This window comes from Aquarana catesbeiana, linkage group LG03, assembly GCF_042186555.1.
Source record: "Aquarana catesbeiana isolate 2022-GZ linkage group LG03, ASM4218655v1, whole genome shotgun sequence".
Taxonomy (NCBI): domain Eukaryota; kingdom Metazoa; phylum Chordata; class Amphibia; order Anura; family Ranidae; genus Aquarana; species Aquarana catesbeiana.
The window spans coordinates 532,898,258-532,925,687 of NC_133326.1; the positions used below are offsets into that span (position 1 = coordinate 532,898,258).

At 45.3% G+C, this 27,430-nt stretch overlaps 1 protein-coding gene and 1 long non-coding RNA gene across 2 annotated transcripts in view; one reads left to right on the forward strand and one right to left on the reverse strand.

Annotated features, from left to right (window-relative positions):
• LOC141132665 (potassium voltage-gated channel subfamily A member 1-like) overlaps positions 1 to 27,430 on the reverse strand; it is a 167,599-nt gene that overhangs the window by 68,177 nt on the left and 71,992 nt on the right. The window lies entirely within an intron of this gene.
• Positions 1,394 to 26,335, forward strand: LOC141134624 (uncharacterized). Its single transcript, XR_012243241.1, has 3 exons — positions 1,394 to 1,493; positions 15,192 to 15,297; positions 26,173 to 26,335. It is a non-coding gene; the product is annotated as an uncharacterized lncRNA (long non-coding RNA).

Genomic DNA, 27,430 nt, shown 5'->3' on the forward strand with positions numbered 1-27,430 from the left:
GCTACATCACCTAGACAATGCTTTCAACTGCTTTCCTATCCAAATGGACTTTGGAATCTATGTTCAGGTCTCATTCAGGGTCAGTATCTACCTACCAGAATTAAAGACACAATGATGGAAATCCTTGTGCCTGTACAGTTATTGACTGTATTCACAAATGTTTGCCACAGCTCATCCCCTGCTACAGCTTCTCGACCATTGTACAAAGTTACATTGTTGCAGCCTGCTCTCTGGGGGAGAGGAGACTGAGAACATGTTTCTTCTTGCCTGCAGCAGACTGATAACTCTCAGCCTAGGCAAAGTCACTGACATGAGAGTGACAATGAGGGGTGATGCACATTTTTTAGGTGGAGGGGGGAATATGCTTCCCTAAAAGTAGGAAGGAGTAGGAGATAGCTGGAAAGATTGGGGTAGGAAGTTCCAGAGTATGGGAGAGGCTTTGGAGGCATCCTGTAGGTGAGCATGGGACGAGGTGACAAGAGATCTAAACAGCTGGAGGTCTTAGGAGAAGCACAGTGGATGATTTGGGTGATATTTCAAGATGAGGCTGGTGATGTAGCTGAGGGCAGAGTTGTGCATGGTTTTGTATGTTATTGTTAGTTATTTAAATTTTAAGCGTTGGACTAGCAGAAGCCAGTAGAAGGATTGGCAGAGAGGGGTATCAGACACAGATTGTTTAATAAGGTGAGTCTAGCAGTAGCATCCATAATAGACTGAAGGAGGAAATAGCCTGTTTAAAATTAGGCCAACCAAAAGGGAGTTGCAGCACTCGAAGCGGGTAGATAACCAGGGAGGGAATTAGTAGCCTTGTGGTTTTGGAAATGTTGTTCAACTTTGAGGCGGTCACATTCCGGCAGTGATTGGATGTAGGGCCCAAAGGAGAGATCTAGGAGTAGACATAGCACCCTGACATGTGTGGAGGGGCTGATACTTGTGCTATGGAGCTCGATGGCAAAGTTGGGGAAGGGGGATCGGAGGGTGGGAAAGGGGGTTCGTGGGGGAATTGTTATGAGCTCATATAAACAAAAAGAAGGAAGGTAGGGAAAATAACCCTGGGACTTTTAAGGTGCTTATTGTATGAGGTAAATAGAGTAGATAGACTTCTTTTTGTTGATATTTTCTCCATGGGATGTGGTGCTATGGTTGATTGTTCCTGCCTTCTTTATTGTATTTGTGTTATGAGCTCAGTTTTCAACAAATTGGAAGGAATTGAGGAAGTTATATAACATCCACTTTGATATGTCAGTTAGTAAATTAGTGATGCGTGAGGACAGTGTTAATTTCGTCAACAAAAATATTGTCCGAACACATTATTCAGATAGGATCGTGGCTCATAGCTGGAGAGAGGATTAGGTGTTCTCCTCCCTCCAGCCTGCAGGTGGCAATAGAGAGCGGCACTGACTGAAAAGTCTCAGCAGCACTGCCAAGGAAAGAACATGGTGTGTGTGGAGCCTGGAAAGAGAAATGAGGAACTTCTTTGCAGTTAGTGATCAGTGAGTACATGAGGAAATGGGGGGCTCTGGTGTCACATCTGATGTAAGAGGGGGCTCTGGTGTCATATCTGATGTAAGGGGGGCTCTGGTGTCATATCTGATGTAAGAGGGGGGGGGCTCTGGTGTCATATCTGATGTAAGAGGGGGGGGGCTCTGGTGTCATACCTGATGTAAGGGGGGCTCTGGTGTCATATCTGATGTAAGGGGGGCTCTGGTGTCATATCTGATGTAAGAGGGGGGGGCTCTGGTGTCATATCTGATGTAAGGGGGGCACTGGTGTCATATCTGATGTAAGGGGGGGGGCTCTGGTGTCATACCTGATGTAAGGGGGGGCTCTGGTGTCATATCTGATGTAAGGGGAGGGGCTCTGATGTCATATCTGATGTAAGGGGGGCTCTGGTGTCATATATGATGTAAGGGGGGCTCTGATGTCATATCTGATGTAAGGGAGGGCTCTGATGTCCTATCTGATGTAAGGGGGGCTCTGATGTCCTATCTGATGTAAGGGAGGCTCTGGTGTCATATCTGATGTAAGGGGGGCTCTGATGTCATATATGATGTAAGGGGGGCTCTGATGTCATATCTGATGTAAGAGGGGGCTCTGGTGTCATATCTGATGTAAGGGGGGGCTCTGGTGTCATATCTGATGTAAGAGGGGGGGGCTCTGGTGTCATATCTGATGTAAGAGGGGGGGCTCTGGTGTCATACCTGATGTAAGGGGGGGCTCTGGTGTCATACCTGATGTAAGGGGAGGGGCTCTGATGTCGTATCTGATGTAAGGGGGGCTCTGGTGTCATATATGATGTAAGGGGGGCTCTGGTGTCATATCTGATGTAAGGGGGGGCTCTGATGTCATATCTGATGTAAGGGGGGCTCTGATGTCCTATCTGATGTAAGGGAGGCTCTGGTGTCATATCTGATGTAAGGGGGGCTCTGATGTCATATATGATGTAAGGGGGGCTCTGATGTCATATATGATGTAAGGGGGGCTCTGATGTCATATTGGATGTAAGGGGGGGCTCTGATGTCATATCTGATGTAAGGGGGGGCTCTGGTGTCATATCTGATGTAAGGGGGGCTCTGGTGTCATATCTGATGTAAGGGGAGGCTTTGATGTCATATCTGATGTAAGGGGGGCTCTGGTGTCATATCTGATGTAAGGGGGGCTCTGATTTCATATCTGATGTAAGGGGGCTTTGATGTCAAATCTGATGTAAGGGGGGGTTCTGGTGTCATAGCTGATGTAAGGGGGGGCTCTGGTGTCATATCTGATGGAAGAGGGGGCTCTAGTGTCATATCTGATCTAAGGGGGGGGCTCTGGTGTCCTATCTGATGTAAGAGGGGGGGGCTCTGGTGTCATACCTGATGTAAGGGGGGGCTCTGGTGTCATACCTGATGTAAGGGGAGGGGCTCTGATGTCATATCTGATGTAAGGGGGCTCTGGTGTCATATATGATGTAAGGGGGGCTCTGATGTCATATCTGATGTAAGGGGGGGCTCTGATGTCATATCTGATGTAAGGGAGGCTCTGATGTCCTATCTGATGTAAGGGGGGCTCTGATGTCCTATCTGATGTAAGGGAGGCTCTGGTGTCATATCTGATGTAAGGGGGGCTCTGATGTCATATATGATGTAAGGGGGGCTCTGATGTCATATTTGATGTAAGGGGGGGCTCTGATGTCATATCTAATGTAAGGGGGGTCTCTGATGTCATATCTGATGTAAGAGGGGGCTCTGGTGTCATATCTGATGTAAGGGGGGGCTCTGGTGTCATATCTGATGTAAGGGGAGGCTTTGATGTCATATCTGATGTAAGGGGAGGCTCTGGTGTCATATCTGATGTAAGGGGGGCTCTGCTGTCATATCTGATGTAAGGGGGGCTCTGATTTCATACCTGATGTAAGGGGGCTTTGATGTCAAATCTGATGTAAGGGGGGGGGGGCTCTGATGTCATATCTGATGTAAGGGGGGGCTCTGGTGTCATATCTGATGTAAGGGGGGGTTCTGGTGTCATAGCTGATGTAAGGGGGCTGTGGTGATTTTGTTTATAGCTCAAAAAATAAAAACCACAGAGGGGATCAAATGTCCCCAAAAGAAAGCTCTATTTGTGGGAAAAAAAAAGGACATCAATTTTGTTTGGGTGCAGCGCTGCATGACCGCGCAATTGTCAGTTAAAGCAACGCAGTGCCATATCACAAAAAATGGCCTGGTCAGGAAGGTTGTAAATTCTTCTGGGCTGAAGTCGTTAAAGTGTTCGGGTTTGACTTGATGAAAAGGTGGCAACCCTACGTGCGCCTCTACTGATGGCGCAAGACTTTTGTATATCACCCCCTCTGTGTGGCTGTGAAGGAGGAGCGGTGCAATCAGAGAGAGAGGGAAGCTCTGGTGCTAAATCTTGTGTTCTATTGTCAGCCTAAAATTCAGATTCCTTGTTATATATTAGCAGCTACATTCCGTTATCCCAAAATGATTGATAATGAGTCACTGCAGAAAGGTTTTTTTTACATTTAGAACTGAATATGTCACTGATTACAGGCTTGGAACGTAATTCTAGCAGACCCTCACCTGCTTTGCAAGCAAAACACATAGCCTTTAGTAAATGTCCGGCCCGGGAAGTACTGTAGTTGTCCTGGTCTGTGATCTCATCACAGTTGGAGGATACTGATAATTTAACAGGAATCTGCAAGCACGGATTGCAGGCTGACACAGACAGGACGTTTCACAAATCTGGCATTGCTGACACTAATCCAGCTCGTTCTGTATTACTTGTCCGGCACCTCACCTTAATAGCAAATTCCATGGATTGAATGAAGAGCTTGTGAGCTGGTCTGGGTAGAGCTCTGGTGACTGCTGGGCTGGACAGTGATCGGTGCTGCAGAGCATGCATATGCAGTATGATGAACTTTCTCAACCTGCTCCGCCCACCTCTACTGCTGCTCACACTGTGCAAGCCCCGATCCAGCTTGGCAAACCTAGGAGGATCGTCCTTCTCCTGTATGGATACACACTGGTATGGCTGCAGCTACAGAGAGGAGGCCTGCAGTGTGCAGAGTGTACACAACCTCAGCTCAGGCCATTTCTCCTGCACTGAATGAACATGCAGCTCACAATCCAGTGCCCCCTCAGCCCACCCCTCCTTCCAGCTCTGGTGCCGGCTCTCAGAGAAGGCTAAGTGGATGGTAGTGATTATAAGCTGTTCTCTGTGTGAGGAGGATGTTACATCCGTCTGGAACCTGCATGGCTTTACCCGCTTTCCCCGCCAGCCTGGGGACACCGACCAGGGAATTTCCTCCCACACACGTTAGACAAAGTAGGAGGGTGTGAGGCCCCTGTGAGTGTGAGGCCTTAGAGCCACCTCTGAACACAGCTGTACTGTGAAGTTCTCAGAGGTTTGTTAGAGAACTTTAGTGAACAAACAGCATCAGGAAGGCCAAGGAACATACCAGACAGGTCAGGGATAAAGCTGTGGAGAAGTTTGAAGCAAGATTAGGTTATAAAAATATATATACTAAGCTTTGAACAATTTACAAAGCACTGTTCAATCCCTCATCTGAAAATGGAAAGAGTATGGCACAACTGCAAACTTACCAAGACATGGCCGTCCACTTAAACTGACAGGCTGAACAAGGAGAGCATTAATCAGAGAAGCAGCCAAGAGGCCCATGGTAACGCTGGAGGAGCTACAGAGATCCACAGCTTAGGTGGGAGAATCTGTCTACAGGACAACTATTAGTTGTGCACTCCACAAATCGGGCCTTTATGGAAGAGTGGCAAAAAGAAAGCCATTGTTGAAAGAAAGCCAAAAGAAGGCCCATTTGCAGTTTGCAAAAAGCCATGTAGGAGACACAGCAAACATGTGGAAGAAGGTGCTTTAGTCCGATGAGACCAAAATTGAACTTTTTGGCCTAAAAGCAAAACACTATGTGTGGCAGAAAACAAACACTGCACATCACCCTGAACACACCATCCCCACCATGAAGCCTGGTGGTGGCAGCATCATGTTGTGGGGATGCTTTTCTTCAGCAGCAACAGGGAAGCTGGTCAGAGTTGATGGGAAGATGGAAGGAGCCAAATACAGGACAATCTTAGAAGAAAACCTGTTAGTCTGCAAAAGACTTGATAATGCTTTTTAGAACCACCTTTTGTTGCAATTACAGCTGCAAGTCTTTTTGGGGATGTCTCTACCAACTTTGCACATCTAGAGAGTGACAAATTTTGCCCATTCTTCTTTGCAGAATAGCTCAGGCTCTGTCAGATTGGATGGAGAGTGTCTGTGAACACCAATTTTCAAGCCTTGCCACAGATTCTCAATTGGATTTAGGTCTGGACTTTGGGCCATTCTTACACATGAATATGCTTTCATCAAAACCATTCCATTGTAGCTCTGGTTGTATGTTTAGGGTCGTTGTCCTGCTGGAAGGTGAACCTCCGTCCCAGTCTCAAGTCTTTAGCAGACTCTAACAGGTTTTCTTCTAAGATTGCCCTGTATTTGGCTCCATCCACCTTCCCATCAACTCTGACCAGCTTCCCTGTCCCTGAGGAAGAAAAGCATCCCCAGTAGACATGTGCAATTCGCTTTGTAATTAATCGAAATTTTGCATCTTTCGGACATTCGGATGCATTCGAATGTCCGAATAAAAAAATAACGAATTTCAACTAATATGAAAGAAATTATAGCGAATAAAGAATGTATTCGACATGATTCGGTAATTCATTAAAGATCTAATGAAACAAAAGGTCAATTCAAAGTAAATCTTACAGTCCAATCAGCTGATTAATTTTGTGCTGGAGGTTGGATTACTGGCAAAGTGCATTCCTGAGAACTGAGTGAGAAAGGTGTTGTATTGTATTTGAGCAGAGGAGAAGAGAAATTGTCATTGTGTGTGTTAAAAGATTCAATAAACAAATGACTTTCCAAACTACGAATTATTATCACGAAGCAATATGCATACATAAATATTGAATTTCAACTAATATGAAAGAAATTATAGCGGATATAACGAATGAATTTGACATGATTTGGTAGTTCGTTAAAGATCTAATGAAACCAAAAGTCAACTCAAAGTAAATCTTACAGTCCAATCAGCTGATTAATTTTGTGCTGGAGGTTGGATTACTGGCAAAGTGCATTCCTGAGAACTGAGTAAGAAGGGTGTTGTATTGTATCTGAGCAGAGAAGAAGAGATATTGTCATTGTGTGTGTTAATAGATTCAATAAACAAACGACTTTCCAAACTACGAATTATTATCATGAATATATATACATACATAAATATCGAATTTCAACGAATACAAAAGAAATTATAGCGCATATAACAAATGAATTTGACATGATTCAAGATTCAGTACAACAAATATCGACACAACAGAAATAACAAATTATCCGAAAACGAATTAACGTAACATAACGAATACAACAGAACGAAATTATGTATTTTACGAATGACAACGAACCGAAACTAAACAAAATTTTTCATTGTGCACAAGTCTAAATTCCCCAGAACATGATGCTGCCACCACCATGTTTCACGGTGGGGATGGTGTGTTCAGGGTGATGTGCAGTGTTTTTTTTTCTGCCACACATAGCATTTTGCTTTTATGCCAAAAAGTTCAATTTTGGTCTCATCTGACCAGAGCCCCTTCTTTCACATATTTGCTGTGTCCTCCACATGGCTTCTCACAAACTGCAAATGGGACTTATGGCTTTCTTTTAACAATGGCTTTCTTCTTGCTACTCTTCCATAAAGGCCAGATTTGTGGAGTGCACAACTAATAGTTGTCCTGTGGACAGATTCTCCCACCTGAGCTGTGGATCTCTGCAGCTCCTCCAGAGTTACTGTGGGCCTCTTGGCTGCTTCTCTGATTAGTGTTCTCCTTGTCTGGCCTGTCAGTTTGGGCCCAGTTTGGACATTTTCACTTAGGGGTGTACTCACTTTTGTTGCCAGTGGTTTAGACATTAATGGCTGTGTGTTGAGTTATTTTGAGGGGAAATTTACACTGTTATACAAGCTGTACACTCACTACTTTACATTGTAGCAAAGTGTAATTTTTTCAGTGTTGTCACAAGAAAAGATATAATACAGTATTTACAAAAATGTGAGGGATGTGCTCACCTTTGTCAGATACTGTGTGGGTGTATACAGGGCTTTTTTTCTCAGACAATAGGTGCAAGAACTCCCCCTTTCCGAGTCACCCCTTTTCTCCGTCCGCACCCACCTCCAAGCACCATCCCTTGGTTCCATCCCCTACCCATCTCCCAGTACCGCCCCTTTTAGACAATAGAGAACCAAGTATCATTTTGTGTTGCTAAGTAATTTATTTGGAATTTGGTAATGATATCAAGAAAAGCAGTAAAATAGATCCCCTGCAGCCAGCAACAATAGATTCCCCCTAACAGCAATGGAGCAACCCACAACACAATTTCCCCCCCCAGCAACAATAGACTCCCGGCAGCATCAACAGATCTCCGCACAGCCAGCATTATTAGACTCTCCGGCAGCCATCAACAATAGACCCCTCCCCCCAAAAGTAGATCTCTTTCAGCAACAACTGACCCCCCAGCAACATAAGACCCACCCACAGCAACAATAGGTCCTCCACCAGTAACAATAGGTCTCCTTAGCAACAATAGACCCACCCTGCAAAAATATATCCCCTCCAGCTAGAATAGATCCCCCAGCAGTGAGCATCAATACCCTGCAGCACACCCCAACATCCCTTACCTTTATATACAGTCAGTCCAGGAGGTGCCAGAACTGCGTTCCCCCGCGTTCCCGCTGAAAAAAGCCCTGGGTGTATATATATATATATATACCAACTAATAGCAATTGCCAATGATGGTATGGATATTTTCATACATCAAATAGTTCAGGAAGACTGTAAGGGAAATTTCTCCACAACACAAATCATTATGATGTTCCACAGATCTCACAGGGATACGACATCTAGAAATGAGATGTATGTTTTCTTATGGAAGCCTTTTTCTATCAGCTATCTTTGTTAGGCAAATGCATATCTGTATTCCTGAGTCTTTCACATACGGCAATAATGAAAATAGTACAGAAATGAATGGGAATATCACAAGCCATTTTTATCTGGCTGGATGACTTGTTTATTCCTGTTGCCATCGGATACATCAAAAATACAATTTTATCTCTTTCATTATCTCTTTCATAAATATCTGTCCAAAGCATGCTGGAAAGTGGAGAGTCAAATTTGTCTATACTGTTATAATAGTACAGGTATGAATTTAAAGGGAAAATGTTATTGGTTAGTGTGGGAACACAGACATTTTTGCTTGCAAACATGTTTTCAGCACAAAGGTTTGTCTGGGCAAACAGGGCTCCATTCAGAGAATTAACTCGCATGAGATATTTAGGTGCCAGGGCACATTTTGTCTAAATATCGCATGTGATCCTGAAACTATCAATTTACTAGACCGTTCTGCAGTATTTGCAGAGAACCGCTGAAAACGCTTGGTAAATACCGCATGAAAAGGCAGTAAAATCTATTCACAGAAGGAAATGAATAATAAAATACATGTGTAAATTAAGTAATGGTCGAGGCATGTGGTATTTGTGGCATGTGTACTGGTTGTTAACGAGCGGGCCGCTCTTAATATCAATGTAAAAAAATACAATTGCCGACAATTATAAATGTGAAAAAAATGGCATGGGTTCCCCCACAAAATCCATACCAGATCCAAGCATATAGCCCATCAGGTCAGAAAAGGGAGGGGACGAGTGAATTCCCCACCCCCCTCCTGAACCATACCAGGCCATATGCCCTCAACATAAGGGGGTGCTTTGGGGCAGTACCTTGTTCCCATATTGATGGGGACAATTGCTTCTTCCCTACAACCCTGGCCGGTGGTTGTAGGGGTCTGCGGGGGGGGGCTTATCGGAATCTGGAAGCACCCTTTAACAAGGGGGCCCCCAGATTCCGCCCTCCACCATGTGAATGTGTAAGGATACATAGTACCCCTACTCATTCACCAAAAAAAAAATGTGTAGTGTGAAAAAAGACATTAGACTTTTTTGACAGGTCCTTTATTTATAAACAATGTCCCCCCCGGTGTAGATCTATCATCAATCACGATGCCTGCCGCCACCGCCTACCCGATAAAAGGAAAAAAAAAAGTCTGCTCATGCTGAAGGCTCCAGGTGACTCCACCCCTTATGATGTCATTGACCCAGCATATCCCAACTTCTTAACAACGCCTATTTATTAATGTAAATAAATACGCCGGCTAGTGCCAGGTGTCAAATTACTGCATGTTTTCACTACTAAAATAGCGCAAGACTTCATAAAATAACTCTTTTGAAAAACGCTTTTTTTCCAAGCTAGGATCTTGCCATTTTATTCTACCATCGCGAGACTGGCATGATTTTGATGTATAAGCTCCTGGCACAAGATGAGTATTTAGCAGGGAGTTATATAGTATTAGGGTACTTTAATGCAGTGCAATTCCTGCAGGGGTCACTGGTAACAGCTACTTCAGAGCTGCCCACCACCACAAGCACCAGTCCATGCACTCCAGCTCCAATAACTCAGTCTAGGGCAGGGGAGGCAACCTCGGCCCTCCAGCTGTGTTGAAACAAATCCCATCGTGCCTCTGCCTCTTGGAGTCATGCCTATGATTTTTAGGGTCTTGCAATGTCTCATGGGACTTGTAGTTTCAAAACAGCTGGAGGGCCGAGGTTGCCTACCCCTGGTCTAGGGGATATCTTTCTGAACTGTAGTGCTTAAAGAACTTTAAACAGAATAAGAGTTACGGCATGAGATACTAAAAAAACGCTGCACAAGAGACAGGAGGACACTCTTCTCTAGGATCACACTCCAGGATTCTGCTAAGGACAGAGGGATGGCCAGTATTCCAAAAGCCCACGGTCCCCAGGGATCACAATTCAGGGTCAATACTCACAAGTCCCCAGGACAACTGCACACCTTTCAGCTTCCTTCTGACACAACCTAGTGAGGGAGACAATTCTTCTGCAGACCAAATCCCTTATGGTGAAGTCCCACAGCCAGCTCCTCAGGAAGATCACTTTGGCCCTGACATCGCTGGGGCTACAGCCACACAGTCCAAAGGCTACCTCAGAGGGGAAACAGCCCCCCCCCTCCCCCTAAGGCTTTGAACCCTCCTGGAGAGAGAAAACAATCTCTCTAGGGCTTTGGACTATTTATAACCTCCCCAGTCACCTTCTGGACACCCCTCTCCAGGGATTAGCGAGGCCGTAATAAATATTCAGGCTGGTCATTTTAACTTCCCTCCCTATGTTCTTCCAGAGACAGGGCAGGGGGTAGCAATCAAACCATACCTCCCAACTTTTGAACTTCAGAATGAGGGACACTTGAGGAAGGAAGTAACCTTACATAGCTTGCCGTGGCAAATGTGGGTGTGGTCAAACTTCTGATAGTGGGAGGAGCTTAAGGGGCATCATTAAACAAAACTCGGGCTTCTTTGTACCTATAAAATATAATTTTATTATTGTTCCGCAAGCAAGAGTCTCATGGATACAAACAAACCCTAACACATTCATTTAAAAAAAGGATAAAAGCATGCAGGGTTTGGGGTGCGTTATGTACAGAGTGCAGGGTTCTGGGATGAGCTATATACAAAGTACAGGGTTCTGGGATGAGCTATGTACAGAGTGAAGGGTTCTGGGATGAGCTATGTACAGAGTGCAGGGTTCTGGGATTAGCTATGTACAGAGTGCAGGGTTCTGGGATTAGCTATGTACAGAGTGCAGGGTTCTGGGACGAGCTATGTACAAAGTGCAGGGTTCTGGGATGAGCTATGTACAGAGTGCAGGGTTCTGGAATGAGCTATGTACAGAGTGCAGGGTTCTGGAATGAGCTATGTACAGAGTGCAGGGTTCTGGGATGAGCCATGTACAGAGTGCAGGGTTCTGGGATGAGCCATGTACAGAGTGCAGGGTTCTGGGATGAGCCATGTACAGAGTGCAGGGTTCTGGGATGAGCCATGTACAGAGTGCAGGGTTCTGGGATGAGCCATGTACAGAGTGCAGGGTTCTGGGGTGAGCTATGTACAGAGTGCAGGGTTCTGGGATGAGCTATGTACAGAGTGCAGGGTTCTGGAATGAGCTATGTACAGAGTGCAGGGTTCTGGGATGAACTATGTACAGAGTGCAGGGTTCTGGGATGAGCTTTGTACAGAGTACAGGGTTCTGGAATGAGCTACGTACAGGGTGAAGGGTTCTGGAATGAGCTATGTACAGAGTGCAGGGTTCTGGGATGAGTTATGTACAGAGTGCAGGGTTCTGGGATGAGCTGTATACAGAGTGCAGGGTTCTGGGATGAGCTATGTACAGAGTGCAGGGTTCTGGGATGAGCTATATACAGAGTGCAGGGTTCTGGAATGAGCTATGTACAGAGTGCAGGGTTCTGGAATGAGCTATGTACAGAGTGCAGGGTTCTGGAATGAGCTATGTACAGAGTGCAGGGTTCTGGAATGAGCTATGTACAGAGTGCAGGGTATTGCATAGTTGCCCACAGTCCCGATTTTCCCGGGACAATCCCGATTTTGGGACCCTCGTCCCGATTGGAGGCTGTCCCGAATCGGGATTTTCCATAAGGAAAATCGGGAATGTTGGGTTTTTTTGTTTTTGGAGCAGCGGGCTCCAGCAAAATGGCGGCCGGCGCCGCCGCTCTATCTTCCCCTAGTGTTGAGTGGAGAGAGGAAGGGGGCTCGATCCGTGCAGCCAATGAAGCGGCTTCTTTAGCTGCACGGCCCCTCCCCTCTCCACTAAAGCGAGCAGAAGACACGGCGCCGGCGTCTTGCTGAAAGTTCCCCAGCCCCGTACTGCACAAGCGCTGCGCCTGCACAGTACAGGGGGTCCTCCATTGCCGAGGGGAACTTTCTCGGCAGAACACCGGCCGCTCCTGCACTGAGCGGGGGCCGGGCTGCATTGGGGGGAGCTGCACTGAGGGGGGGGCTGCACTAATAGAGGGGGGCTGCACTGAGGGGGGGCTGCACTAATAGGGGGGGCTGCACTGAGGGGGTCTGCTCTAATAGAGGGGGGTCTGCACTAATAGAGGGGGGGCTGCACTGAGGGGGGGCTGCACTAATTGAGGGGGGTCTGCACTAATAGAGGGGGGCTGCACTAATAGAGGGGGGGCTGCAATAATAGAGGGGGGGCTGCACTGAGGGGGGGTCTGCACTAATAGAGGGGGGGTCTGCACTGATGGAGGGGGTCTGCACTGATGGAGGGGATCTGCACTGATGGAGGGGATCTGCACTGATGGAGGGGATCTGCACTGATGGAGGGGGTCTGCACTGAGGGGGTCTATACAGACTCTGACGGGGGCACCTGATGCAAGGACAGACTCTGGCGGGGGCACCTGATGCAAGGACAGACTCTGGCGGGGGCACCTGATGCAAGGACAGACTCTGGCGGGGGAACCTGATGCAAGGACAGACTCTGCTGGTGGGACCTGATGCAAGGACAGACTCTGCCGGGGGCACCTGATGCAAGGACAGACTCTGCCGGGGGCACCTGATGCAAGGACAGACTCTGCCGGTGGCACCTGATGCAAGGACAGACTTTGCCAGGGGCACCTGATGCAAGGACAGACTCTGCTGGGGGCACCTGATGCAAGGACAGACTCTGCCGGGGGCACCTGATGCAAGGACAGACTCTGCTGGTGGCAGGCGACGTGGCTAGTGACACGCTCAGGGATCCCACTGATTCGGCATTATGGTGAGTTGAATGATTTAATTTTATATTACAATGTAATAATAGAAATAATGTGCTTCAATCATCCTGACACCATAACAACCATGGTGCCGGGATGATTGAAGCGTTAACACCAGGCGTTTGGAGTATCTTTATCTGCTGATTGTTAAACTTTCTAGAATACACATATTTCTATTGTGTAGGATCTGGGGCTGCTGTCCCGTCATTTCCCTCTCCCCCTTTCCTTCTCCCCCTTTCCCTCTCCATCCCTCATTCATCTCAGACTCTACCCACACCCTCTTGAGCCACGCCCATTTAAGCCACGCCCACTTTCATGTAAGCCATGACCACTTTCATGTAAGCCACGCCCACTTTTCACGTAAGTCACGCCCATTTTTCGTAGCGGTGCGCTTTGCGTGCCACACGTATAAATATTTTGCTAAGCCACGCCTACAAATGAATGCCCCGCCCCCTAATTATTGTACGGCTCCGCCTACAGCCAAAAAAGTGTCCCACATATTTTTTTTTTCAATGTTGGCAACTATGGTATTGGAATGAGCTATGTACAGAGTGCAGGGTTCTGGGATAAGCTATGTACAGAGTACAGGGTTCTGGGTGGTAGTGGAGGGCAGTATGAGGGGAGGGGGGATAGTGGAAGGCAGTATGATGGGAGGGGGGTAATGAAGGGCAGTATGATGGGAGGGGAAGGTAGTGGAGGGCAGTATGATGGGAGGGGTGGTAGTGGAGGGCAGTATAATGGGAAGGGTGGTAGTGGAGGGCAGTATGATGGGAGGGGGTGGTAGTGGAGGGCAGTAAGGGGGGACTGTACAGCAGCATGATTGGAGGGGGGCAGTGTGTGGGAGGGAGCAGAGTGACCATGAGCATCCTCGGGACAGGGAGCATTTCTCCTACCTTTCTTTCACAGCAGGAAGAGACATCAGGCAAGACCCGGAGTCAGGGGCGGAGCTTAGGTGCGAGGAGGAGATTCTCCTCAATGCTGGGGCCCTGCTCTCCTCCTCATCATGATGTCACTGGTTGCTAGATGCCAGGCGGGCCGTGTCCAGCAACCAGTTGCTGGGGCAGTGAGCCAAGCAGCGCCTGGGGGTTAATAATATAGCGCTGCGGTTCTCGAGCCAGCTGTACACCGGGCAGTGAGGGACAGCGGCGGCATTTTTAGGGGGCATCAGATTAGCCCAGGGGACAATTCCGGGACATTGTATTGTCCTGAAGTGAAGGTGCCCGTGACGCGGGACAGACCCCACAAGACGGGACTTTCACGGGCAATCCGGGACGGTTTGGAGATAAGATCAAACTCCCAGTCTGTGAAGCATTCAAACATTCACTGCTCCCTTGAGTACAGAAGGAGCTAAAAACTACATTTGCCTAGCATCCTACACTAGGTGGGCGCTACATCAAGGGGAGGAGATTATCTATGAACCTATGCCCATGCTCACCTTCCTTTTACTCCTCCATTATTTCATTCGGCCAGTAAAGAAAGGAAATGTAAAAGATGAGGACTTTCTCTCCGAACATCGATGTGACAGAACTGAGTCCATGAACAGAAAATCCCCAGCATTGGCACGTGGGAGGAAAATGGGTTAGTCATATGTCTCCAATCTAGCCAAGGAACTAGCACTTTGAGAAGTAGGTCATTAGTGCCAGCCTCCCACCACTTGTTTTTTCCTGCACCTAAGACTATCAACAGCAGTCTCCCAGAACCAAGAACAATTGTACTGCTCTTTTGTACAGAAGGATTTGCAGTGTAGTAATAATACGGTACAGGGAAAGCCCTTTAGTTTTAAGAATGTTGGCCCATATAACTAATGTACACATGCGGTATTTTTTTTTTTTTTTTGTTTACACAAAATGAGGAAAAATAGCAGTAATATAATCCAGAACCTCAAATACAACCCAGCACACTGGATCACCATAGTAATGAAATATTGCTGGTGCAAATGCTTAAATATTCACTCATCTAACAAGCTTTTTGAATTTACAGGGTGAGCGCTTTCTGTCTGTAGACAACCTAGAAAATTCCCCCAGGACCGTAAAAAAAAAAAAACTACAAGCAATTGTCGGCAAATAAAATGGCAGACATTTCTAAGGTATTTAAGTTTAACTCATTTTATGCATTTTACGGAGTCTTTAAAATGGATTACTATAATTTGTCAGTGCTTAGCATGCCATGCGAAAATATATTTAGCTGTAGGAAAATGCTTCAGTCGAAACTAAAAATAAACCCAATGAAAAAAATATAAAGGAATTCTTAGAACATTTTCCATCATAGCCCATTCTCACATTTATCAATGGGCGCCCCAAAACAAATTTTCTGCACAATGAGGTTTAGGAGAAAATTGCGACCTCTACAACAGGAAAATATTCTGCAACTGTAAAACTGTACAGACTTTACAATTTTGCATGTATTTTTTTTTTAATATTCATATTGATAAAGTATAGCAAAGAAGACACCATAATCAGCAATGAGCTTCATTATCCAGTAATGAACATTAAAGAATATGTTACCTCTATATTTCACATTTCTGATATGTGTCTGCTGTGTCATGTATTTGTATGAAAAAGCATCCTGTTCTCTGTGTGAAATCCCGGGTGTTCCAGCCAGTTACCCTGCCTTTTATATTAAAAACTGACCACATCATGCATGAAGGAGAAGTGTGGTCAGTTTTCTGTCTGCACTGGGAATTCAGCTTAGACTAGACTTGTGCTACCCAGTCATTCACTGGGCAGATCAGTGTGTTGCCCCCGACTCCTGGTCTTGCTGTTTCTCCTCCCCCGGGCGAGAACAGGGATTTTGTGATGACTTCCAAAAAAGGAAATAAAAGGTATTTTTATTGTTTTTTATATCTTAACACAAAAGTTTTGCCTTTTGTTTCTATTTTAAACTGAATACTGAATGGGTTGTTTTACAATATTCACATATACACTATATTGCCAAAAGCATTGGGACGCCTGCCTTTACATGCACATGAACTTTAATGGCATCCCAATCTTATTCCATAGGGTTTAATATCGAGTGTGCTCACCCTTTACAGCTATAACAGCTTCAACAAGGTTTAGGAGTGTGTCTATGGGAATGTTTGACCATTCTTCCAGAAGCAAATTTGTGAGGTCAGACAATGATGTTGGGCGAGAAGGCCTGGCTTGCAGTCTCCACTTTAATTCACCCCAAAGGGGTTCTATTGGTTTGAGGTCAGGACTCTGTGCAGGCCAGTCAAGTTCTTCCACCACAAATTCGCTCATCCATGTCTTTATGGACCTTGCTTTGTGCACTGGTGCGAAGTCATGTTGGAACAGGAAGGGGCCATCACCAAACTGTTCTCTCAGAGTTGGGAGCATGAAATGGTCCAAAATGTCTTGGTATGCTGAAAAACAAACCCACACCATAATCCCCCATCCATCAAATGATTTGGAGGGGTGGCCCAATACTTTTGGCAATATAGTGTGGATGAGCGAGTTTGGGATGGAGTTACTTGACTGGCCTGCACAGAGTCCTGACCTCAACCCGACAGAACATCCTTGGGATGAATTAGAGCGGAGACTGTGAGCAGGCCTTCTCGTCCACATCAGTGCCTGACCTCACAAATGCGATTCTGGAAGAATGGTCAAACATTCCCATAGACACACTACTAAACCTTGTGGACAGTCTTCCCAGAAGAGTTGAAGCTGTTATAGCTGCAAAGGGTGGGCCAACTCAATATTGAACCCTACAGACTAAGACTGGGATGCCATTAAAGTCCATGTGCATGTAAAGGCAGGCAGGCAATCAATGTTTGACCATTCTTCCAGAATTTTGGACCATTTCATGCTCCCAACTCTGAGAGAACAGTTTGGTGATGGCCCCTTCCTGTTCCAACATGACTTCGCACCAGTGCACAAAGCAAGGTCCATAAAGACATGGATGATCCACAATGGCTCAAAAGTGATATGGTCCAGAAATATTTAGACAGAATAAAAGTGGATAAAGCACCTGGACCTGATGGCATCCACCCACGGATCCTAAAAGAATTGAGCTCTGTAATTACAAGGCCATTGTATCTAATTTTTAGGGACTCATTAATGACTGGAATGGTACCACTGGATTGGCGCAGGGCGAACGTGGTGCCAATATTTAAAAAGGGATCAAAGTCTTTACCAAGTAACTATAGACCTGTTAGTTTAACTTCTATAGTCGGGAAGATACTGGAGAGTTTAATAAAAGACCACATAGACGAGTTCTTGCTGGAAAAAAACATTTTAAGCAACAGACAGTATGGATTCATGAAAGACAGAAGTTGTCAGACAAACCTGATTTCTTTTTATGAAGAGGTAAGTAAAACCTTGGACAGAGGGGTGGCTGTGGACGTGGTTTACTTGGATTTTGCAAAAGCGTTCGATACAGTTCCGCACACACGGCTCATGTGTAAGCTAAAGTCTACAGGGTTGGAAATATCAGTTTGTAAATGGATAGAAAACTGGCTAAAAGACAGAATTCAGAGAGTAGTGGTTAATGTACTCGGAATGGTCTAAGGTTATCAGTGGTGTACCTCAAGGTTCAGTGCTGGGACCCTTACTCTTTAATATCTTTATAAATGTTATTGGGTCTGGGATCAAAAGTAACATTTCTGTCTTTGCAGATGACACCAAGCTATGCAGTAGAATAACGTCCTTACAGGATGTCTCCAATTTACAAGCCGACCTCAATGCACTGTCTAATTGGGCGACTATGTGGCAGATGAGGTTTAATGTTGAGAAATGTAAAGTTATGCACTTGGGGGCTAAGAATATGCATGCATCATACATTCTAGGGGGAGTACAACTGGGGGGATCCGTGGTGGAGAAGGATCTGGGGGTTTTGGTAGATCATAAGCTCAATAATAGCATGCAATGCCAAGCTGCGGTTTCCAAAGCGAGCAAAGTCCTTTCTTGTATTAAGAGAGGTATGGACTCCAGAGAGAGCGATATCATTTTGCCCTGTACAAATCATTAGTAAGACCTCATCTGGAATATGCCGTTCAGTTTTGGGCACCAGTTCTCAAAAAGGATATCGGGGAACTGGAGAAAGTGCAGAGAAGGGCAACCAAACTGATAAGAGGCATGGGGGAGCTCAGCTATGAGGAAAGATTAGAGGAACTGAATTTGTTCACTCTTGAGAAGAGGAGAATAAGGGGGGATATGATCAACATGTTTAAATATATAAGGGGTCCACATAGTGAACTTGGTGTTGAGTTATTCACTTTACGGTCAACACAGAGGACAAGGGGGCACTCTTTACGACTGGAGGAAAAGAGATTTCATCTCCAAATACGGAAAGGTTTCTTCACAGTAAGAGCTGTGAAAATGTGGAATAGACTCCCTCTATGGCCAGCTCAGTAGATTGCTTTAAGAAAGGCCTGGATACTTTCCTAAATGTACATAATATAACTGGGTACTGACATTTATAGGTAAAGTTGATCCAGGGATAATCCGATTGCCTCTCTGGGATCAGGAAGGAATTTTTTCCCCTGCTGTAGCAAATTGGAGCATGCTCTGCTGGGGTTTTTTGCCTTCCTCTGGATCAACTGTGGGTATAGTATTGGGTATATTGTTTTTTTGTTTTTTTTGTTTTTTTATGGTTGGACTGGATGGACTTGTGTCTTTTTTCAACCTGACTAACTATGTAACTATGCATCCCAATACTTTTGGCAATACATGGTACTTTAAAGTTGGCCGTGCATGGATTGATTTATGATCAGCCCGCTGGTTGCTCAAAAAAAACAAAAAAAAACCATGGGGGTATCCCCCTTTTGGGCTATTGTATTCTAGCAGCGGTACACTGCCAAAATACACTAAGCAGAGCTGCAGCCTTTTGGCTGTAAGCACTGATCAAGTGAAAATATACTGATAGCCTTGTTTGGGAGGAGTTGATCACTAGATCAATTCTGCTTAAACAGGAGGGCCATACATGGATTGAAATTCGCCTGGTCTTGCTGAAACAGACACATTTCAATCTATGTATAGCCTGCTTAAAGTGGTTGTAAAGGCTGAAGGTTTTAAAGGCTGAAAATCTTCAGTGTGCAGCTCCCCCCTCAGCCCTCGATACTTATCTAAGTCTGATCTCGATCCAGCAATGTCCACAAGACCCCAGGCTCTCTCGGGTCCCGGGTCTCTCCCTAGTGATTGGCTGAGATGCACAGCCAGCGAGGCAGGAGCGCGGGGGGGGGGGCGGGGCTGAGCCACGCTCTCTCTGTCTTATAAACTCAGGGAGCCAACTCAGGGGCGAGCACGCACAAGTGGCTTGCTATGGGGGCACTCAGCAAGGGGGAGGGGCCCAGAGTGCCGGCGAAGGGGCCCTAGAAGAGGAGGATTGGGGCTTCTCTGTGCGGAACCACTGCACAGAGCAGGTAAGTATGATATGTTTGTTATTTTTTTTTTAAATAAAAATGTTTATTTTACAATTACTTTAAGAGACTACAGTAATACCTTGGATTATGAGTAACGCGGTATACAAGCGTTTTGAAAGTGGTTTTTTTTTTAAATTTCAAATTGATATGCGAGCGCTGACTTGATATACGAGCAGTACAATCCATGTAGTAAAGCCGCTGATGTATGCAGTACTGCATGTGGCCAGCGTTCCGGGCGCTGGTGACTCCAGTGCTTTGTGGAGAACTCATAGACGCTCAGAGACACTCCCAGCTGGGTGGGGCGGGTGTAACGTGCGTCAGAGCACCCTAAATTGTCAACAGTTCCCAAGTGTCTCTGAGCGTCTCCAAGCATATCCGAGTTCTTCTGGAAGCAATGGGAGCCACCAGCGCCCACGTACCTCTGGCCACATACAGTACTGCATACACCAGCGCCCCCGCACCTCTGGCCACATACAGTACTGCATACACCAGCACCCCCGCACCTCTGGCCACATACAGTACTGCACACACCAGCGCCCCCGTACCTCTGGCCGAATACAGTACTGCATACACCAGCGCCCCCGCACCTCTGTCCACATACAGTACTGCATACACCAGCACCCTCACACCTCTGGCCACATACAGTACTGCATACACCAGCGCCCCCGTACCTCTGGCCACATACAGTACTGCATACACCAGCGCCCCCGTACCTCTGGCCACATACAGTACTGCATACACCAGCGCCCCCGTACCTCTGGCCACATACAGTACTGCATACACCAGCACCCCCGTACCTCTGGCCACATACAGTACTGCATACACCAGCGCCCCCGTACCTCTAGCCACATACAGTACTGCATACACCAGCGCCCCCGTATCTCTGGCAACATACAGTATTGCATACACCAGCGCCCCCGTACCTCTAGCCACATACAGTACTGCATACACCAGCGCCCCCGTATCTCTGGCAACATACAGTACTGCATACACCAGCGCCCCCGTACCTCTGGCCACATACAGTACTGCATACACCAGCACCCCTGTACCTCTGGCCACATACAGTACTGCATACACCAGCGCCCCCGTACCTCTAGCCACATACAGTACTGCATACACCAGCGCCCCCGTATCTCTGGCAACATACAGTATTGCATACACCAGCACCCCTGCACCTCTGGCCACATACAGTACTGCATACACCAGTGCCCACCCACCTCTGGCCACATACAGTACTGCATACACCAGCAATGGTTGTGGAACGAATCATCTGAGTTTCCATTATTTCCTATGGGGAAACTCGCTTTGATATACGAGTGCTCTGGATTACAAGCATGCTTCTGGAACGAATTATGCTTGTAATCCAAGGTATTACTGTATATGCTTTTCTATCTCTGTTTTGTTTTTGGTTGCATTGTTGGACAGAAAGACCTGACTGCAACATAAGGATTTCTGGGTATTTGTGAACACACTGCAGACTGTGTAATGTCGGGCTTATTCAGATGGCCGACTAGTGGCGTCCTCCATGCAGAGCCGCTGGCAGATGCGTGTGCATCCACTTTGGTGCTACGTGTAGGCAGAAAAAATGAAAAGCCCCAAAAAAATGTTTAGCGTGCCCTTTTGCTTTTTACCTCTTTTTTCACGTTTTTTAATATTTTACCATATTTTATTTCATTTTCATACTCCTACAATGATAACAAAATAAAATTTAAGAGAAAAAATATTTTGCCACGGTAAGGTTTCACAGTCATTACTAAGAACAGGGTTTTACATAAGCAGCTTCTGGCTCTGTTCTCCTCCACAGAGGATTAAATGACTTTTAAACTCGCCAGAGACTCACCAGTAACTTATTACCCGTATCAACTTCTGGAAAAGCCATATAGCCTGTAGAAACTTCTGTCTCACATATACCAAAAACGCATTTGAAAAGTACACAAACATTAATTTAACACAGCAACCCTGAAACCTGGCTCGATTTTCTCCATGGGAACTGCAAAACACGCTATAACACAAAAGCCCCTGTGTTACATTCAACACTATATATATGCGTTAATATATTAGGCCTCTTTGTCTCTCCAATAAATGTAATTAAAAAAAAAAACTCAAAATACCCTGTTGGGTATTCTAGTCTCAAGGGCTGATTTTTATAAAAATAAAAAAATTATGCAAAGTGGAACTAGCATTACAGTACTCGGATAATGCTGTCATCTTCTTTTCTCTCCTGAACGACAGCACCGTCTTTGTTTAGGGTCACTTTCTGGATTAAGAGGCTGGGTCAGAGATGACAGAATCATGTGATCACTGTATTCACATATGTCTGACACAGATCAGACCTTGTGATGTGCTGCAAAGTTACAATGTTTCAGTCTGATCACTGCAGGAGAGGAAATTCTTTTTTCACGACTGCAACAGACTGGTGACATCATCTCAACCTAGGCAAAGTACGCAGAACAAGGAAATGCAATTATTTTACTAAATATAAACCGCTAAATACATTTTCTCGTCAGCAGTATATAGCAGTCTTGTGACTTCTATCGGTGTATGGTTAAAGCTTGTAGGAGGAGTTTTCATTCTCCTCTGACTGTCCTATGGGGCTGCAGGACCCCTGACCCTCTGTCTGGACAGTGCTCATTGGCCCTGTGCTGATCACATGCACCTTCCCAAGAAAAGAAAAAAACTCTGTAGCAATACACACCAAACTGAGGATGTGCAGAGTGCCCCCAAGGCTCTGTACTGTCATCAGATTAATTTAATATTTTCTTGAATAGTAATACTATTACTTTATATTGTGTCATGCCAGGAATGACTTGTAAAGTTACAGAATAGTCTACTTGGAAAATTAAATATATTTCAATATCTGTTTAAATATCAATTTGCCATTATTTTGGGGCCCCAACAGGGAATGCATTTTTTTGACAACTTCAACCCCAATTTTCAATAAAGAGAAAGTACTCCAGCTCCTTGCTTAACAAATGTTGAGATCAGATATTTGCAATTAGACATGTGCAATTTGTTACGGTCCGCATACAAATTCAGACAAATTTTTGTTTTTTTGGAGATTCGGATGTATTCGAAAAATGATCGACCAATTTTAATTCTATGTGAAGAAATAGCTGGTTGTTAAGCAGCAGGCCAGGAAGGCGGCCGCCCGCGTCCTTGACAACTATGAGTCATCATCTGTCAGCGTGCTTCCCCATATACCCATATAAAGATAAAGAATGCTGGAAATTGGCCGGCAATAGAAAAATGTTAACAAAAAATCGCATAGAGCCTCCCCCCAGTCCATACCAGGCCCTTCGGGTCTGGTATGGATTTTAAGGCGAACCCCATGCCAAAATGTAAAAAAAAAAACGGAGTGCACCCCCCCCAAAATCCATACCAGACCCTTATCCGAGCATGCAGCCTGGCAGGTGAGAAAAGGGACGAGTGCCCCCCTCCTGAACCATGCCAGGCCACATGCCCCCAAAGCACCTTGTCCCCATATTGATGAGGACAGGGGCCTCTTCCCAACAACCCTCGGCTGTGGTTGTTGGGGTCTGCGAGTGGAGGTCCTATCAAGATCTGGAAGCCCCCTTTAAGCACTTGCCGACCGCCGCACGCTGATGTACGTCCAAACTTTGCCGGCGGATATCGTTGCTAGCTGCCATAACCCCGGTATCCCCGTTTTCGTGCAGCGGTCGGCTTTCTGATAAAAGTGGTCCCTGCGGCGGATTCGCCGCGAGATCACTTTTATCGGTGGCAGGAGAGGGGCCCCCCTCTCGCCATGATCCAGTGCCCTCCGCCACTTCCCGGAGCCGTCGGTAGCGGCGGAGGTGATCGCGTCTGTCCTATAGCCGTGCCTGGAGACGAGTGAGGCTAAGATGGCGCCCACTCGTCTCCATGACACTGCTGGGCGGAAGCGACGTCAAAACGTTACTTCCGCCCATGCCACTTAAAGGCATATTTTTTTCAATGTAATTTTTAAAAAAAAAAATTTTTTTTTTTTTTTTTTTTAATTGCATTTTAGTGTAAATATGAGATCTGAGGTCTTTTTGACCCCAGATCTCATATTTAAGAGGTCCTGTCATGCTTTTTTCTATTACAAGGGATGTTCACATTCTTTGTAATAGGAATAAAAGTGACGCAATTTTTTTTTATTAAAACAGTGTAAAAATAAATAAAATTATGTAAAATAAATAATACAATTTTTTTTTGTAAAAACCCCCCGTCCCGACGAGCTGGCGCGCAGAAGCGAACGCATATGCGAGTAGCGCCCGCATATGAAAACGGTGGTCAAACCACACATGTGAGGTATCGCCACGACCGGTAGAGTGAGAGCAATAATTCTAGCCCTAGACCTCCTCTGTAACACAAAACATGCAACCTGTAGAATTTTTTAAACGTTGCCTATGGAGATTTTTGAAGGTAAAAGTTTGACGCCATTCCACGAGCGGGCGCAATTTTGAAGCGTGACATGTTGGGTATCAATTTACTTGGCGTAACATTATATTTCACAATATAAAAAAAAATTGGGCTAACTTTACTGTTGTCTTATTTTTTTATTCAAACAAGCAAATTTTTTCCAAAAAAAGTGTGCTTATAAGACCGCTGCGCAAATACAGTGCAAAAAAAAGTATTGCAACAACCGCCATTTTATTCTTTAGGGTGTTAAAAAAAACATATATAATGTTTGGGGGTTCTAAGTAATTTTCTAGCAAAAAAACCTGTTTTAAACATGTAAACACCTAAAATCCAAAACGAGGCTGGTCCTTAAGTGGTTAAGGGGGCCCCCAGATCCCTACCCCCCCAATGAATGGGTATCGGGTAAGAAACACAGGAAAGAGTTTTTGAAAAATCCTCACTGTCCCTCGATGTCCATCACAACGCCAGCCAACCCGAAAAATAGAAAAATGTCAAAAAGCGCTTCGCCCCCTAAGAGGTTACACACCGTCTGCCGTCTCTTCGCTTTGACAACCCTTATATAGGCAGGCAGGAGGGGCTACCCGGATTCGTCACCCGGTGGCACCATCCCCTTCTGATGTCAGGTAATAACACGTGATGTCAGAAGGGGGCAGTGCCAGCGGGGGACGTAACTGGGTGGTCCTGCCCCTTGCCTATATAAGGGTTGTCAAAGAGAAGAGACGGTAGACAGTGGGTAGCCTCTTAGGAGGCGAAGCGCTTTTTGACATTTTTCTATTTTTCCGATTGGCGGGCGTCGTGATGGACATCGAGGGACACTATTTTTTTTTTCCTTTTAATAAAGGATTTGTCAAAAACTGTTTCCTGTGGTTATTACTATTTGACACTTTTTTGGTGAATGAGTAGGGGTATGATACCCAATGCCAATTCACATGGGGGGTTTGGGATCTGGAGACCAGATTCTGATAAGCCCCCACCTGCAGACCCCGATGATCATAGCCTAGGGTTGTCGGCGCAGAGCCCCCCTGCCCCAAAGCACCCACCCCCCTATGTTGAGGGCATGTGGCCTGGTATGGTTCAGCTCGCTCACCCCACCCCCTCCCCTTTCCTGACCTGCTAGGCTGCATGCTCGGATAAGGTATCTGGTATGGATTTTGGACGGACCTTCAGATCTGGTATGGATTTTAAGAGGAACCCTACACCATTTTTTTTTAACATTTCTCTATTGCCAGGTAATTGCCAGCATTCTTTATCTTTATGTTCATCTGTCAGTGGGGAAGCCCACTGACAGATGATGACTCATGGTTGTTAGAGACTCGAGTGGCCAGCTTCCCGGCCCGGTGCTTAACAACCTAAAGAAAACCTATTTCTTTACACGGCATTCGAATCGGTCGATCAATCCGAAATATAATTGTTCTGAAAAGTTGGAATTCATTAGAAAATGAATAAATGAAACAAATTTTAACGAAAACTACAAGAAGTTTAGAGAAAACAAAACAAAAAAAATTCTGAAACCAAACTAAATGAATTCCATAACTAAATGAAATTAGTAACATAATGAATCTATCCGAAACAAAACGAAACAAATTTTACCGTTCTGCACATGTCTAGTTAGCATATTTTATGGCCACAGGATGGCTTTTGTTTTAGGTAACTACGCCCCTTTAATCCCCTCCCACTGGTAATGCAGTTTGGCTGCACCATTCACCGTGGGCGCTACTCACCTCACATTACTACTCAATTTAGGGTTCCAAAACACGTCCCAGGTTTATTACAATCCTACCAACACCCCAGCCACAATGCCCACTCTTTGCCACAGTGCATTAAGCATGCTGCAATTTATTTTGTTTTTTAATCAAGCATTGGGGCCCAGCTTATGATCTTGCACACAGTCCCACTGATTTCTTAAAACGCCCCTTTATTCTATAACTACAAGCCCCAATGAAGGGGGACTAGTGAGCCCCCAAAACAGGATCAAGGTAAGTAAGAAGAAAGGAAAAGGGGGTCCCCTGGAAAGGTGAGGGGAGGGTTAGGGTTTAAAAATCAGACTTTCAGTATTTTTTTGTGTGGGAACCCAACAGCAGGTGTATCAAATTTTTGCGAGCTCCTTCAGTGTTTCTTTAGCTGTCTTTCTGTACTCCTTTTAATAGAACATATTTGTATTATTTTTTACCTTAAAAATTATCTTTTTTCTAACCAACGCAGAAGAATACTTTCATGTGAAGGCACTTGAAGCATATCGAGAAGGAGGATACAGCAGCGTGACAGTTATATAACAGTATGTTTAAATATTTGATTTTACAAGATCGTTAAGGGATTTACGTGATGTACCCTGCATTAGGACCACGTGACATGTTTAAACGCGCTGCTATGGTTACCCTTCTTTTTTCATTTATATGCAGTTTGGATAGATTCATAAAGTGTGTCCATTATGTCATACCACATTAGCCATTCTGGTTGTACAAGGCATTACAATAAATATATTTTTTTCACAGACAAAAGCTTCCTGCTTCAATCTCCATGTCATCATTAGACAAATGACCTGTACAAAAACCGCTGCAAAAATGCTCTAAAAAACGCCCTAAAAAACGCCTGAAAACGATATGCTCAGGTGTGAATACAGCCTAAGAGTGAAACATATATCTGCAATAGGAGAAATAACTTCTGCCTATGAGAAAAATCTGGGACAATGAACCTCTGAGGACAAGAATATGGAAGCTGCCATCGCTAAGCCATTTTTAGAGGTGCAAGCTCTACAGCCATTCCTGTGTTTCTGGCTTTACTACCAAGTGAGACGCTCGCCTGGACCAGGTATTCTGAAAAGATCTTCACTGGCTGCAAGCTTGTTCCGGGTCCATGGCTTTTTAGAGAAGCTTTGTCACTTTGCCTAATCAGGGAAGGTCGAAGATACATTTATTCCGGGGGATGAAGGGGGCTCAGTCTTGGGCACCCATAGAAAAAAAACAGATGGCGAATGCAGCACTTTGCAGTGAGTTGTGGCTGTAGGAGGGGCTTAAAGCTTGAGCTCATTCACTGTGTACAGGCTTACATATGATATGGCATAGTCCTTGTAGCCAAAAAAAATATATTTAATATTTAATTACTGTGCCATAAGCAGGACACATATAAACCTCAGCACAATGGTATGTAAACAATTAAACTCTTTTATTACATATGTTCTTCTGCACATAGCTTAATCTTAACATCACGGAATACTGAGCAACTACAACTGTTGTACAATAAAAATATATACTGTAAAGTGCAGAGCTAAGAAGTATGTCACATACAGCCTAGCATGCAAAGGGCAGGGGTCAGGAGTGTGTATTCCACAAAGTGCATGAGTTAGGAGTGTGTAAAACATAAAGTGCAGGCTTCAGGAGTGTGTAATTCACAAAGCACGGAGGTCACCCTTGCATAATCCACAGAGCATAGGGGTCAGGAGCAGGGCCTGGACAAGGGTGGC